A 16,615-nucleotide genomic window follows, 5' to 3' on the forward strand; every position below is an offset into this window, starting at 1 on the left:
AATCACCATTTTTTGAAGATTTTTGGCTTCCAACACCCCTTAACAGTTTGCCCTTCTCATTTTTTCTTTCCTTTTTATTTTAAGCCATTACTTACCAACAAAATAGACGCAATTTTGCAGCGGAGCACCTGAAAAAGAAAAATTTTATTTTAGATGAAAAAATTTCTAAATCTTGGGAATATATTTATTTTTATATGATACGTCAGTATGCTTAGGTCTAATGTAAACAAAAAGTGAATTTCACATTTATAATTTATCATGGCAGATTAACCTTAAAAAGTCTCCCTAGAGTTAATCCTCATCCATATCAAGTGAGTATACCATATCGATTTATTAGTTAACGTTTTGATCTCGGAATATATTTTCCTGAACTGCTTGTTTCTTTTAGAATTTCACATACTTTTGTGAAAAGTAATTCGAAAAATTATATCGATTCTGCAATACTTGAAGGGTCTTGTTATCCGATTATATCCGACCGTATTCGAAAATTAATTTTTTCGTACCTTTTTCATTTTACGTTACATCGTAATATTAATTTTTGTTCTCGATGGTTTTTATTTTCACTCTTAATAAGACCCACCTTTCGTCTTTCTTGTATTACAATTTCATTATCACTACTAATAGTAGACTCAGAGTCATAAGCATTTATAAAAAAATTGTCTGAATTATAAATTCTTCTGGTAGTTTCCTTTTTTTTATTTATATTTTTATCATTTAAAACGAAACAAAGTAATAATATGCAAGTGCCAAAGTAAGACGCATTCACATTGCAATGTTGCCTATGAAAGCAATACACTTTGGCGTTGTCACACTGTCTGTAAATGCCTCTACAGCTAAACCAGTGGAGCTGGATAAGTATATGCACATATATATATAATACATATATATATATATATATTCGCAGTTGCCTCCGTTGAGTAACGAGGTGAAAAGGTTAAATTTCTGTTTGATTTTAAAATTCCGTCTCATGATCATTTAAAATCGTGAGGTGCTCAAATGATGGATTAACTCTTTGATTTAAGATCAATTACTGCTAAAAACCGCAAACTTAAAAAAAATCGATCAGATTTTCTAAATTAAAATATTGGCGAATTATGCTATAGATTCTGGCAAGCAAATGAGAGAAAAATCAACACTTCTAAAAAAGTTCACAACGAATTCTGAAAACATCGCTACGGAATTTCGAACAGTAATCGTAAATACGTATATCCTCAAGTTAAAAAAAAATCTGCTCCGTATAAGTGGTACCAGAATTAATTTCAGACCTAAACAAATAGGAAAACTAAGTTAAATAAAGGCCATGCAAGTAAAACGTATACACGTAGACAAAGAAAAACAACAACCAACTAAGACACAAATTCGTGTTCAGAAACAGGCTGATGTACAACACTTCTTTCATTGCATCAAGCCCTGATGACGATTCAAGTTCCTTTTTTCCCTTTTCATTTTTGGTTTCGATATTTTTTGCTGCTATCATACAGTTTGCCACTGCGCTTTTTGAGTTCTTGGTTTTGTGTATGTGGTTTGTTCCGAACTGAATATGGAGTGGAATTTAAAAGTATTTTGATTTTAATGTAATTTGCGTTGTATGTTATATATATATATATCACGCAAATTTCATATATATATATGTGTGTATATAAAACGCAAAGTTTATATATATATAAATTATAAGAAAACAACCAGAATTATCGAATTTAAAAGGTGATAACTTAAAAAAAGCAGGAATATTAAACATTTTAATCAAAACAAAAGATATAAATTGAATGCATTTTAAGTAATAAGTTATATAATAATAAGTTAATAGCCTTTAGCTGACACTGGCAAGTTTTAATTTATAAGCTAAATTAAAACAATAAAAACAACGTTGATAAAGGTATCTTATCAATGCCAGACTCAAACTGTATCAAGAACTGGTATAACCCGAAAGTGATACTACCACTTTACCTAGTAAAGTATATATGTTCGTCTCAAATTAACAGAGGTAACGAAATTAATTATTTTGAAATTAATTGTACCTCAGAAGACGCTACTCCTACATATCCAGCTTGTTAAAGTAAAGTGAAAACAGGTAAAATCAACATCTAAATAGAAAATCAATGTATGAAAAATCCCGGTAAGTATGAAAAAAAAAAAAAAAAAGAGTTTTAATGGCCAAAAAACGTTTCTTTAACAGGAAATCTATCAGCGATGGCAAAAAATAGTAACCTGTACAATCTGTAATTAATTAAACTATCATAAATGTTTAATTATTATTTTTGTTATTAATATTTAACTGTTGTTTTGGCAGACTTTATATATAGAGATGGATTCTTTAATTTTCAGGTATAGAAATAATTTTAAAATAATTAATTTCAATACCTCTGCTAATTTGGAGTCGAATAGAAACATATCTAGATACATGTATGCTAGATAGAGTAGAGGTATCGGCGTCAGATTCTACCATTTTTGACAAGGTTTGAGTCTGATAGTGATAAAAAGGCTTTATCCAATGTTGTTTTCATTGCATTTTATTTTAATTAATCTTATGGTTTAAAACTTGGGAATCTCAGACAAAGGCTACTAACTTTTTACTTACCTACACTAAATTTACATTTTTTGATTAATAATTTTTTACAATTTTGCTTAAGTTTTCATCTTTTAAATTCTTAAATTGCCTTTTTTGTTATAATTTTAACTGTATTAATTAATTTATTTATAATCTGAGCAACAATTGCGCAGGATCCTAGATTTGAAATACTTTCTTACAATTATTTTTTTCAGCTTTATATATATATATATATATATATATATATAAAAGTTTATAATATAAAATTTCTCTGTATACGTGTAAATATATATATGTATGTATAGAAAGAAAGAAAGGTTGGTACTTTTCCGTTTTGCCGGCGCAAGCGATAAAGTCGCCAATAATGGTACAACCGATGCCAAACGGAATATTCTCGCTGGTAACCTTTTACGCCTCATTCAGATAGTTCAGTTTTATGTCTAAGGCCATTTTCGGCAATTAAATCAATTAGGATGCAATCACAGCGCTTACCCGAAGCCGAAAATATAGAAAAGGTAAAGTCAAGGGTTAAATTCATCAATTCTAATGAGAATGCACTAGCGAAGTAAAGCACTGCAGTTTTACATAATTTCTGAGTAAGCTATTCGTACGAATTGAAGTATTTTTTGCATTTAAACTTGTGTTCAAAATTAAGATTTAACTTGAAATTAATGTACATAATTACTGAGAGCATTATATTTTTGTAGAGTAGTATACGTGAGATGAGATCGCTTGGGCTCACGTGATATGAACCGGCGAAACAGGATGTTGAATCATGAAAGCATAGTAAATTCTTAAATTAATGTCTTTTTATAAATTTATTGTCTTTTTATAAATTTATTGGCTTTTTATAAAATTTTAAGCGATATTAAAATGTTTATGCCTTCAAAAAAAGAATTCTTAGGACTAACATTTGTTTAATATTTTTTGTGTGTATAATGTATGTTGTCGCCAATAAAGTCTGCTTGGCGAGATTTGTGCCGGCGAAACGGAAAAGTACCGAAAGGTTTTTTAAAAAAAAATATTTTAGCCGTCAGGCTTTTATAATACTTTATAAAACTAAACTTACGTTTTGAATAATAAGCACGCTTATAAAATAATTCCTTTCTGAAACGACAGCTTTAGTGTGAATGCGTTATTTTACCGAAAAAGAGTTTGATGTTTGAGTACACAAGGTGTTGTTATTAACGCTCGTCATTCTGAATCAGCATTATTTATACTTTTAAGCAAAACCACCCTAATATATGAAATTGCTTTAAATTGAGTACTATTGTAACAGAAAGAGAGTTGCAACATATTTAAAAATTTCAAAGTAAATATGTAACATAATTAAGGAAATACAATAAAAACAAAAATTGCTGTAATTTTCCATGTTTTATAATTGTATTTTTCTCTTTGCAAACATGTTTCTTGTCAGGATGCATTGATTAATTCTTCCGAAGTAATCATATTTTTTAATGTATTTTTTAGGGAAGAGATCGAGGGTGGCATTTCGGGCGCGGGGCGAGTAAGGGGTCACATTTCATGGGGTGTTGGCCACCTAATCGAGTGTATGGAGCCGGCCGTTTGTTACTATAGAAACGGTGACAGGCCGCAGCGATGGGCGGCTGCTGCAGGGTTGTTAAATTAATAACGACATTTCTCGCCAACAATAGGAGACAATCGCCAAAAGTTTGCGAGAATTTACTGTTACTTCATATTCTAGAAATAATCTTAAATAAGGGTAGAAGTTTTTAATAGTACGTTATTAAGAATTTTATACTCTTTTTTTAACACACCTGAAATTTAATTTACTAAATACGCATGATTTAATATATATATATATATATATATATATATATATATAAACATGTCAGGATTTCCATTTTGAGTTTTCTTCCTTATTTATTTATTTTTTGATTGCAGTATTATTCTTTAATTGCAATTCTGCATTTCTTCTCCGCAAAGCTTTGCATTCGCTTCAATAACAAAATGCCTGTAGATATAAAATAGTTCTATTGTGGTGAATTCGAAAGTGATGAAATCTTTTGATTGCAAATAGTTCATCTTCATGTAATATTTTGTGGATTTTTCATGTGCGCAGTCGAATATTTACGACAAAGATTTTATGAGCTAAATAGAGTAGCACGTAACACTTATAGGCTTGCTTTGTATTAATTATGCTTTGTATTAAAAAGTTGGTTAATCAGGCTTCTGTTGCATTTATTATTTCAACTACCATTCAGCTGAAGATATATGAAATGGAACATAATATATAAACATGATGAAAAGAGTTTCACATATTGCTATTTAGAAAGAAAAATTTCTCAACTCAAATTTAAATGCATGGTACTTAGATATGTTATTTCTATGCTATAAAGTCTAATATTTCTTGATATTTTATTAATGCCGTAATACAGTTCTTTCACATATTTTTTAGGAATTTCCTTTTTAGTCACTTGTGGTTAAAATTGTTGTGTTAGTATAAAAGAAAAAGTGTTTTTTTTTTTTTTTTTTTCATTTTCTAGTGCATAAATAGCGAATCCTTAGAAATTTTTCTAATGAATATTTCAATTTTATATTGGTATTTTTTGGTATTTTGTGAAGTTAATTTTTAACTTTTAACTTTTTCTCTTTTTTTAGATTTCCCCACGTTAGACATCTTGATGCTGAGTGGAACACTAAGCTCTTTCCTGCTGGCTCCAAGCTTAAAGAGGGACATTTTACTTTGATTTCTGTTCACTACCTTTTCATAGGTACCCACATTTATTAGGTTGCTATCAATATAAAAATCCGGGGAAAATAAATTCAAATTCCTGAAATATTGTAGTGTTATCTTCAATAACCTCAAACTCGGAACATCTAAGTTTCGAGCAACTTATATGCATAGAAATGGATCAAAGATTCGAGGTTTTACCTACACAAGCAAATGGACAAAGGAACTAGTCTAAATGAAACAGTATAAAATTCAAAGTTAAGATCCTCCAGAAAGACATCCATCCTGTTAAGCAGATTACCCACACCTGGCTTGCCGTAATCAGCTTCTCAAACAGCAATACGTTTTTCAGTTTCTACATAAAATTTCTTTCGTTTACTTGTTAGCTGCAACTTGGGAAACCAGCAGTCTTAAAGTTAGTACTTTTTTCACTTTCAGAACTTCCCATTAGTATATTAAAGGAATCGTCAACCGAATTTAATCTCCATCAATTCAGGATACATGCTTTTCTGAATGTTTCTGCAGATGATAATTATTTGTATTACGAAAGACTCGCGACAATATTGCAAACTTTATGGACAAGGCAGCCCCTTAATGAGCACCCTGGACACCTGTACGAAAACCTTTCTAAATCACCTTGATGTACAATCAGATTAAATGTGAGAAACAAAATAACTCAAGAATCCCAAATAACCAGCCTCTTTGAAGACCTCTTAAGAGCCATGATTGAATAATGATGACTCTTAAGGCATGCACTATTAAATAATACTCGTATGTGTCGAGGAATTTCATGGGCTTGGGCTGACTAAGTCAGACAAGTGAGCATATGCAACAACAATAAGTATGTGTTTTACATTAAGTAATATAAGCATTTCAGGTATTTTTAAGCAGCTCTCTTATGTTTTTCCAACATATCTCTCAACTATTCAAGTGAATTGTAGGCGAGAACATTTGGTAGGGGAGATCGAAGAGTAAAGTGGCAAGGTTTCATACTATCCGTCCAGATACGTTCTACGCTAAGCCCAATTGTGCTTCTGTTTCTAATACTTGGCATTAGAATCCTAACTGATGCTACAGTGCTTGGTGCATATGGAAATATCTCGAATTGAAGAACTCTTGTCCTGTAGTACTTTTGATGCAGCTTAATTGAATTTAGTGGTATTTATCAGAGATACCAAATGCTTATTTTTTTGGATAAAGCTGTTTGTGATTTACCTCTATAAGATGTTCTCATAGTTGAGCATTTTCAGGTTCATACTTGGTGTAGTACGAGTAGTAGGAGATAAGTGACAAACATTCACTTATACCTTTTTGCTGAATCAAGATCATGAGTATTACAAAAGCAGAGCTAGATTGGCCATGAACTGGTTTCATGCTGACCAAATGACCAAACAGTCGCGGTTGACCGGTATGAACAGGTTTGCTATGAACACGTGGTTCGCCTTGTGAGAACTATTCACGGCCGCCAGATTAAAGTTAATCAGTTCTAGCACCTTCTTTAAAGCAGTAAACAAGCGATAACAAGTGAGTTTATTTCAGAAATTCTGGCCTACATATCACACGGGGTCAACTGATCAGATTTCAACAGCATTAGAATTTTTTTCTGCAGTATAATTGTAACAGTGCGCATTTATATTTGTACACTTAATTTGCATCAAGCAATTCAAGGTTCACTAAGCGCAATGAATTTGATAAAAAAATATTCAAAGCTAAAATGATAGCTACTACATTTATTGTCGTTTACAAATAACAGGCTTAAACTTGGAAATCCATGTAGTTCTAAATTGAAAAATTGTCAGGGACTACTTAAAACTGCTGAAGAAAATGCAATATGACGTAATCAAAATCGTTCGGTATTCAGATCGCCATTCAGAATGAAAACTAAAGATTCTAATTTCTAAACTTCTTCTCAACTAATTATAGTACGGCAACCCCGGTGATTGTATTTAACAAAATAAATAATTTTTCTCTAATGTTGGCAAATGTTTAATGTTCATACATAGAGCAAAATTGTACCCAGTTTATAGATGTTGAGTGTAACGTTAGTGTCGTGCGACACACCATTATCCTTTAGAATGTGTAAACAGTTCTAGTACTAAGAAATTAAAATATCATCACTTAAAGGAACTCTGAATTCAAATATTACTCTTCGAATGAAAGTGCAATCGAAAATTTTGCAGAAACAAAGTTCCTTACACAAGTTTAATGGATCATAAACAGAGTCATTTCTAACCACTATTCGAACGTATACAATACTTCTTCAAATATTTCCCCTCCTTTGTTTACTAATTTTATCGTTCGAAAATAGATAGGGGAAAAATTACGCCTATAATTTAATTCCCGAAGGACCCGGATAAAAACGTAACAAAAGAAAATTAGTCATGGATAAACTATAGAAAACTATCCGAATATTATTTCTTTAAAAGAAACTTGCATTCCAGTAAGAATATATAATGATACTAATATTATTATATCTAATAAGATATCTCCATTTGTAACTTGAATCTCGCTCGTGCAATTGTTGTCTTTGCTGCACCTTAGGCCTCAAATCATCAAAAAATAATTAGCGAAGGCGAATGTGCAGCTAACTCAATGAAATCATAAACTGAATGTCAGTTCGTGTTTGCTTCGCTATGATGGTTCCATTCTTGTATTAGGCTGGCATAAAGTTCAACTACAGACGGGACAATTTCGACGTGGACTTCGCAAGCAGTTTGTGAGGGATTGTCTCTGTTAGTAGGACAAAAATAATCACTACGTTGGTGAATTCTTTTTAAATCTTAGGGGAATTCGTTCACTGAATGCATTGACGAAGGGAAAATTACGAGAATATTTTAAAATTTTTCAGAACTTCTCGTTGAAAACCTAGAAGGGGGGGATTCCGTGAGGAAATACGGTAATCATTAAAAATGTTTATTTCTTCTTCCTGGAGAGACTTTTATATTGTATTTAACCATTCATCGTCCAGTTATAAAAATAAAAATGTAAGCTGTTGTATAACACATCTGAATGTGCGTTTTTTATTCTTTGGAGCACATTTAAACTCTCTAAGCCGATGGTCTGCAATTTTTTTCACAAGCAACGAAGAACCAGTTTACTTGAAAAATCACTTCTATTCCATTTAAATGGGGAGGGAAAAAAAATTTTTCTAACACTAAGAACTGATCATCCAAAATTAGTTCTAAATGATTCAGATAAAAAATTATTTTTATTTACATAAATGATCTAAATGATTTTTATTTTCAACATTGTAAATGATTTCTTTATATATGTTTTTATTCCAAAGGGACAATTTGCCCAGCAGGACTATTAATTTCGTTTTAGCATTTGCGTTGATTCACTACAAGTGTGGTTTCAGTATTCATATTGTTACCACCACATAGTATCGCCCTGTATTATATTTAAAGAAATTAAATAGTGAAGAATCTGCATGAATGTATGTACCTCCTGCGAATATGGGCATCTGGAAGCCCAAATTTGAAATTTGGAATTTGTTTTATTATTATTTTTTATCATATTTTGTAAAACTTTAACGAATTGTTGATTAACAAACGCAAGGATTTCAAAGCGAACAATGGCAAAGTTGTACAGAAAAAACATTTTTATCCCCAGCGCACGAGACTGTGTATCTGAAATTCTAAAGATATGCTCATTTTAAATTATTTTGCTACGCTGTTGAACTGCATTTTATGGTTTAAGTGAGAACATGATATTTTATAAATAAAGGTAACATACAAAATGTTAAAAAAAAAAAAAAAAAAAAAAAAAAACGCCCCTTTAGACGTAATATTTTTTTGGTGCGTGTGGCACACGAGGATTTCTTTTTCTAAAAAAAAAAAAAAAAAAAAAAAAAAAAGATTCAGATGACTCAAACCACGGGGTTATTTTGGTATAGAGCGCAACGTGCAAATCATACACTAAGCCTTTTTCATGTTTATATTCACGTTTATACAGTGTAACGAAATTTAAATTGAGAATGACGGTCAAGAGCTCTTTCGATATATCTGGTTCGGACAGTGTTGGGAATTAAACTATCAGGGCTGAATTGGGAAAAGATTGAATCGGGACATCCCCTATAACGTATTTCTTCCGCCTTCTTAGCGCGCCTTCGTGGTTTGGTGGTCTGCACGCTGGGGGCGTATTCCAAAGGTCCGTGGTTCGATTCCCGGCGAAGGCGTTGCTCATTTTTACTTCTTGTCGCATTCAATTATGTGAAACAAACAGAAAGCAATCACAAATAGGAGCAAAATCTAGATTAAACAAAGAAATATACGACTACGAGAATAGATGCAAACCTAAAAAAAAATAAAAATGAACAAACCTTTTTACTATTTATTTATTATTTTCCTGAAAAAAAAAGAAAAAAAAAAAAAAATGGTAGATATTTTCCAGCTCACTTCTCTATGACGATTGACATTTAGCCTGAATACCTAACACTGCTGTACTTGAATTTTCCCCACGCGACTAAAATAATCGAAGCGAACGGAATGCTTCGCCAAAAAGGCGATGGATCGCTTAATCTGTCAAACCTTAACCCACTTCCAGACGTTACGACTGGGCAGGTGTAGGACATCATGCACACCTCAATGCATCCCAAAATTCTAGCTTCCTCTCTTATTTTCTCTCATATATACACACATATATATACGCGTGCGGATGGTTAGATGCATACATATATCTATATAAATATAATCAATGCAAACACATAAGGCAAAAAGAACTCAACTTCTTTCCTGCCCCCCTCCAGAAGAAAAAAAAACTTTCTGCTCAACGAATGCTTCTATACAAAACAATCCATGCGAGTACAAATGGTACTACAGCATGTCAGCCAAAGTCTCCCCACCTTCAATATTTTCTATTATTTTTTACCATATTTATCCCCCCAGCCACTCCGTTTTAGATATCCCTCCCACTCAGCAAAGAAATTTCTGCGAATAAAGTTGTCAAACGCAATTCTGTTCGGTTGCAACAAGGCGGACTCCCGTGACGTGTCGAACTGCCATTGGTGACAAAACATCAACCCCCGTCAATTTGAACCCCCCTCTCTCTTAATTTCCTCAAAAGTATGAAGTGGGGGAGGCCGCACGTGGATGAAATGATATATGGGCTCAGGGGTTAAGTGGAACCATGGATCAGTAGCTAAGCTCATTTTGCTGCGGTAAGGATTTAAGAGATTTTAGCGTTTTTTCATAGCGTTAATCTCACTTGGCTACATGAAACGACTTCCTGTTATGCTAAAGTACTCTAGAACAGATATAAATTTTGAAAAGAGAGCTTGCTTTGAAGATACAATGCTTCCATTAGTTCTGTATCATACAGTAAAGACTGAACGTTTCTAGAGTACTCAAACATAGAAATTTAAATTATTATTTCATATCGAAATATGATTCAAACTTCTTTAAACTTTTAAACTATCTCACACTTTAATCTGCTTCTTTATGAATAAAATCCAGATATAACTAGGGATCGAGTTTAAATTCTATTTTAATCGTTTTTAAATACTTCACTGTTGATGTCAGAATCTTTATGCATAAATTGAAAACGACAGAAAATGCTTTTAGCTCCTAAAATTTTTAGATTTTGGTATTTGACGAATGAGAATGCATAAATGCGAAGAAGCGATGATTTAAACTTACATTTTAAGGAGTTTCTGATAAAGTTAGGTTATTTTAATATTGCAAAGCAAGCGATAACTACCTTCTAGGAGGGATGCCTTTGGGCAGGACTGTCCAAGGGAAACTTACTAGTATTCGCTTTAAACACGGGGAAAACACCAGAAACCAAACCTGTGGCCAGCTTATTCACCTGGGATTGAACCCTGACCGAAAATTCAGCATTAAGCGGCCTTAACCATTTCGCCTCTGGCGGGCCTTGGGTGTTTAGGAAAACAAAATGTCAGCAAATGGTTATACAGCAAAATACTTTTTAATAGTTATTTTAAATTGGTCTTGAAAATGTTGTATCTCCATTCATTTTCGAGATATTTTTTTAAATGCGAAAATACCATTTGCTGTAAGTAAAAGTTTTTATTATAAACCAATTACAAATTCATTATTATTTGACACCAGTAACATTTTTTTCTTCCCTAGAAAATGCTGTGGGGTAGTGATACGAAAATATTACATTTGCATTAAGCAGTATATGAATCCATAAGAAGCACACAAAGAAACTGAAGAGAGGAAAATGCTTCACAAGTGGACGAATGATTAAGATTGTTGAAGACTGAAAGATTGTTTGGATTCAGTCTCAGGCAAGCGAGCTGACTTTGTGATTTACTCCATGCTCAACGTGAATAAGAAACCATTTCCCTGACAAAGTCTTCCACAAAGGTACCCTTTCGTTCAGGCGCATAGCCCTCTTGAACTTTACCATATTCCAATAACCAATGAAAAGGGAGGAAAATGAAGAGCAAAGTGTTTTTTAAATGCACTACATAACGTTGTCAATCTTTGCATTTTTATATTTATTATTTATATATATTTAGCTATATAAATTAGTTACTGTAGATTTAACCTCTCTTTTCAAGTTAGTTTGTGAGGCTTTATTTTGACCTTTACTGACTAGTTAATAGACCTCGATTTGTTTCTCAATGCATTCTTAATTTACTGAAATAAATCACTAATTCTAGAAGTATGCAAATAAAAAAGTAAAAATCTGCTACGGACAAGATGTAATAGTAACAATAGGTTTAAACTTAGTTATTGCGGTTATTAGTATTTTAAGGCATTTGCATCGAAATTTTGTCCATTTGTGATGGATGATGAACGAAATTTAGATACGAACTACTGAAGAACTGTTAATAGTTAGATTCTACCGAAGAATTATCAATAGTTTTTATGAGATTTGTTTAAATATAGCATTTTGTTTTTACGTATGTTTATGTAAAGATTGTTGCAAAGATTGCAAAGATTAAGTTTGCAACTATTCTGATTGAATAACTAATAAATCATCAATAAATATTTTAGTTAATGCTTATTTATTTGTTTGGCTTAGTGTTTCTAAGTTCTGAAAATACAATAATTTTCAAATTTCCTTTGTATATTATAGACTAGTATAATTTACAACAGCTAAAGCAGTTTGTTTTGGTTTGGTTTATTTGATTACGACAAAGCACACGAGGGCTATATGCCGAGGGAGGGGATACCTTCGTGGGGGACTTAAGGGGATCTAAGGGGAACTGGATCGTATGCATGTTACACATGGGGAAAGCCACGCAAGCGCCCATGCAGCCCGCCTGTTCGCCGGGATTCGAGCTCCGGTCCGAACTACCAGTATTCAGCGACTTCAGTCCGAACTACTGCTCAGCCTCTGCTGGGCCCCAGTTAACAGCAGAAGTAAGGAACTAAAAAGTCTAAACTGAGAGCTACAAGCTACTCTTTATTTGTTGAAATGAAATGATGAGAGTAAATTCGTTTAAGTTGCGCGCTTGATTCGATTAATTGCTTAGTTTCTTCTGTATCGGAAACTCCCTCTTATATCCTTAAGTTTGGGACATGTGTTTAATACAAACAATCTTTGCTTACTTCTGATGAAAGAGAGTTTGATGCGTTCGAAAGACTGAGGCCTATCATGTTTCAGTAAATACCTCACCTACTTTCATATTCTTATTCTGAATAACTTAGAGCTTAAAAAATGTTTTAAAATTCTACTCGGAGTATATGCCAGTGTCACAGTAATGCGATTTTTATACCACGGTTAATGAAATTCTTTCCTTCGAATAAACTTGATGAATATTTCCGACAAAAATCAAGAAAGTCGGGGCTTTTTATCGAGTTACGTGTTTGAAGAAAAAGAAAACGCATTTCATCCGAAAGAAATTGTTTAATTTTACGTCGCCCAAAAGTCCAATGTTTGCTCTCTTTACCTACAATCTACTTTCCACATTTTATATTTTATTGATGGCTGGTTGGATGGAGGAGATGGGGGAAAAAAGTAAAAACTTGGCGAACAAGAAACTTTGTGAAAACTTTTCGTTTAATATTTGCTGTCGTAATGACTTTGACAGATACCATTAGAGGCAGAAAAGAATTACACTTTTTCTCGCTTTTTTGAGGCCGTTAAATTTTTTTCTCTCTCTCTAGAGCGAAAGGTTTTTTGTTTTTTTATTACAGCCTTCTTTCTCCACCTTAAAAAATTTTCCTGTCTAATTACCATAAGCAAGTTACTTTCAGTCTTTGCGTGAAGCATCCGGGAGAATAAAAAACAACATAAAAAATATATTTTCCAAGGCGCTAAAATAATGGGCATAAAAAACTTTGTAAGAACTTTCCCTTAATATCAAGCATGGAAGTAATTTAGTTTTTTTTCTTTTTCTTTTTCCTCGCCCTCCGCCGCCGCACACTTCAACGAATAAGCTTCGTAATCTGGCAACGACGTTTAATAACATGCGAGCGAGGCGACATCTGAGGGGAGTGTTCATTACTGCTTCAGTCAGTAATTACTTTAAAGAAACTGGTGGAAGACACAAGATTGTCATCTAAGGCAAAAATTAATAATTTTGCAGCTCTGCAGCGTGTCGTATCACAGCAGCACATCACGCTCTTTAGATAAGTCTTGGGGCCTTATTATGTTGGGAGAAAATTAACACCTGTTATTCCCATCCTTTTTTTCCCACATCTTTTGCGAAACTTACACCTCATATGTGTTTATTACGTTTTCAACTTGGCGCGCTTCTGGAATTAAAATGCGCCAAACGTGAAAAGAAGGATTTTTCCGGAGATTTGCTTTTTTTTTTTTTTTTTTCCTGTTCTTTTCGGGAATAATTTCGAATTAAAACGCAGGCAGCGAACGAAAAATTGTCGCATCTGGAAACATTTTTAAAGAAAGCTAGTAATAAACCGAGTGTAGCGAATTCTGAAACTCGAAATCTATATATACATTTTTTCATTTATTCAAATGAGCTGAACTTGAGAACGTAAAAATGGGGGTTGTTAATTAATTCTTCTAAGCTTTCATAACAGTTAAAATGAATAAAACTCTTTTTGGAAGAATATGTAATTAGCTTTTCTCGTCTTTTAACGAAGTTGACTTGCCTGTTTTCCGCCTGTTTTCCATCATTTCTATTCCAAGTAACTTACTTATCATGCTTACTAAGACTGAAATTTTCTCGGTGGCTAAATATAATCTCGAATGTGATCATTTGTGAGTACTTCGCTCGAACATTTCTTAAAAGTGTTATTTCATTAGAACACAGCAAAATATTTTTGGAGAGAAGAAAAGTTTTTGATTTCGTACTGAGCTCATTTCATTTTCAATAATTAATGTTTGCAGCAATCAGAATTTATCCATCGAGCAGAAAAATGGTTATTTTGTTTGGTAAGATAGACATTCTGATATGTTAAAACATGCTGCATCTTTTCAGCATGTATGCACAGTGCGTGCCGTAATTTTCAGGACAGATTACGAAAACTCACTAATCAGCAAACAACGAAAGTTTTTGTACATATTTGTGACTCATCTCACTTGTCTAACCATAACCATCAGAGCTAATCCACGAATTTCATTTACGTGCGTCCGGTTCATTCGCGCAGAACTGCGCGTATGGACTAAATGCGCGCAGAACCGAAGATAGCTTGATAAAATTAATTCTGCCCCCCCCCAAAAAAAACACTTTACATCTTTGAAACCTTTCACAAAAGTATTCGTATAGCTCTTCTCAGTATCACAGAATAAAGTCAGTAGTTGCCACCTTGTTATCACCTTCAAATTACCAAAAAGGTTAAGTACAAAACAATATAAAAGAACTCATAGCGTAAGCATGCATAATGATCTATCAGCATTCTCAGTACTCTGAGCTAAACTTTAAACTAAAACTGAGAACTGATACTTTTTCCGGTCTTATTAGTTTTCTCCCGGCGGCAGAGAAGTTTCTAGTACCTACTATTTCTGAAAATTGCTTGAGGGCATACACAGTTACTGTTACGTAGAGACAGAAGATCCTTCCCTATTTCCAGTTTTACAGGAAACGAACCAAAATGTCAAGTTTGGCCAAGTGGTGGCCAAGTTTGGCGACTTTTGGCGATTTATCGCCAAATTTGGCGTCGTCAAAAGCATCGCCAGCTTGGCATAGCATTCACCTCAATGTTAAATGGACTTTCCCTGTAACCTTATTTTTCCGGTATGCACCTGTCGCTGGCTTAGTCCATGGGCATGCTATAGGTGACAATAATAATTTGCACAGCTTCGTACCAGTTTTGAAAGACAACTCCTGGATGATTGAACTGAGTGTATTCAATCCCTCTTATCTTTCCATCAATTTCTCTATAGGACTCTTGGCTCGATAGTATTTGTACGTTTATTATGCCCCACATATATTATGTTTTCATAAGCATTTGTGTCTTCTCTGGCATTCGAACCCAAGCCCAAGGCTATGGCAGCCAGTCCCCTACCACTATGTCAACAGGTTAGAAATGAAAGCGCTGAATGCGCTTTCAATGTACACTTGCGCGCATCAGCACACTTATTTTAACAGAATACAAGGTTTTCAAAGCACCGGTAGCTTTTCTTTGAAAGATCATTCAGAAACTCAATCGAGACTCTTTGAATCCTTATAATATCATGAAAACAAGTTTCTTCAGTTTCAGTTTAAAGACTAAAATTTGTTTTTTCATATGTATGAAAAAATAACGATAAAGATTGTATTACATGAAAAGAAAATTTGGGACAACCAACATTTCGATACAACTTTCAGCTTTCTTCATATAGGTCAAAACATTTCATTGACTTAAAACTCGAGAGATTGCTAGGTACAGGAAAACTGGTTTTCGATTGCTGATGATAATAAGGAAAGGTGCATACTGAAAGCTAATTGATAGAAAAATATGTAATCTGTAATTTTCCGGTTACAGGAGAAGACAGACGTGATCTTTCTTTTTATGTTTAAACCAGAAGACTAGTTATTAAATAATCTCGTTTATAAAGTTGTATTAGAAGTTCTTCAAGAAAAATATATAAAAAGGATTAGAAAAGGAAGACGATGAACTTCTTTAATAGTTAAATTAAAATGATCTTTAGTATTTTCTTAAATAAGTTTAAAGTCCTGTTAACCGCTATACGTAGCGTTAGTACTTTTTCTCATTCTCGGTGTTGAATGCTTAAGCTTACTGCTTGCTTTTTCAGTAAAAATTTATAATTCAAAAATATGAAATATTGAGGTAAAAATATTCCTTGTTTCTTCTCATGTCCATGAATCATTATGGGAAAATTCTCTTAAAATCTTTACAACAGTGTAATTTCTACAATGTTTTCTCTTTACTTTGTTTTGTCCGACGATTTTTGTAAGACTATATTTTTCATTTGTATTGCTTTCTCTCGACGTTTTTGTCTGTGTTGTTTCGCCTGTAAACTTTTTTAACATGGGCGCCTCAAGTATT

The 16,615-nt window shown here is 33.1% G+C and overlaps 1 long non-coding RNA gene across 1 annotated transcript in view; it reads left to right on the forward strand.

Moving 5' to 3' along the window:
- LOC118195366 (uncharacterized) overlaps positions 1–11,761 on the forward strand; it is a 93,518-nt gene extending 81,757 nt beyond the window's left edge. Inside the window, exons 2-3 of the long non-coding RNA XR_004759234.2 lie at positions 5,171–5,283; positions 11,333–11,761. This is a non-coding gene — a long non-coding RNA (uncharacterized LOC118195366). The remainder of the gene's footprint in view (positions 1–5,170; positions 5,284–11,332) is intronic.
- Positions 11,762–16,615: the final 4,854 nt, after the last annotated feature.

Source organism: Stegodyphus dumicola, chromosome 5, assembly GCF_044657685.1.
Source record: "Stegodyphus dumicola isolate Sdum_Otavi_A_Nest chromosome 5, ASM4465768v1".
NCBI classification, from domain to species: Eukaryota; Metazoa; Arthropoda; class Arachnida; order Araneae; family Eresidae; genus Stegodyphus; species Stegodyphus dumicola.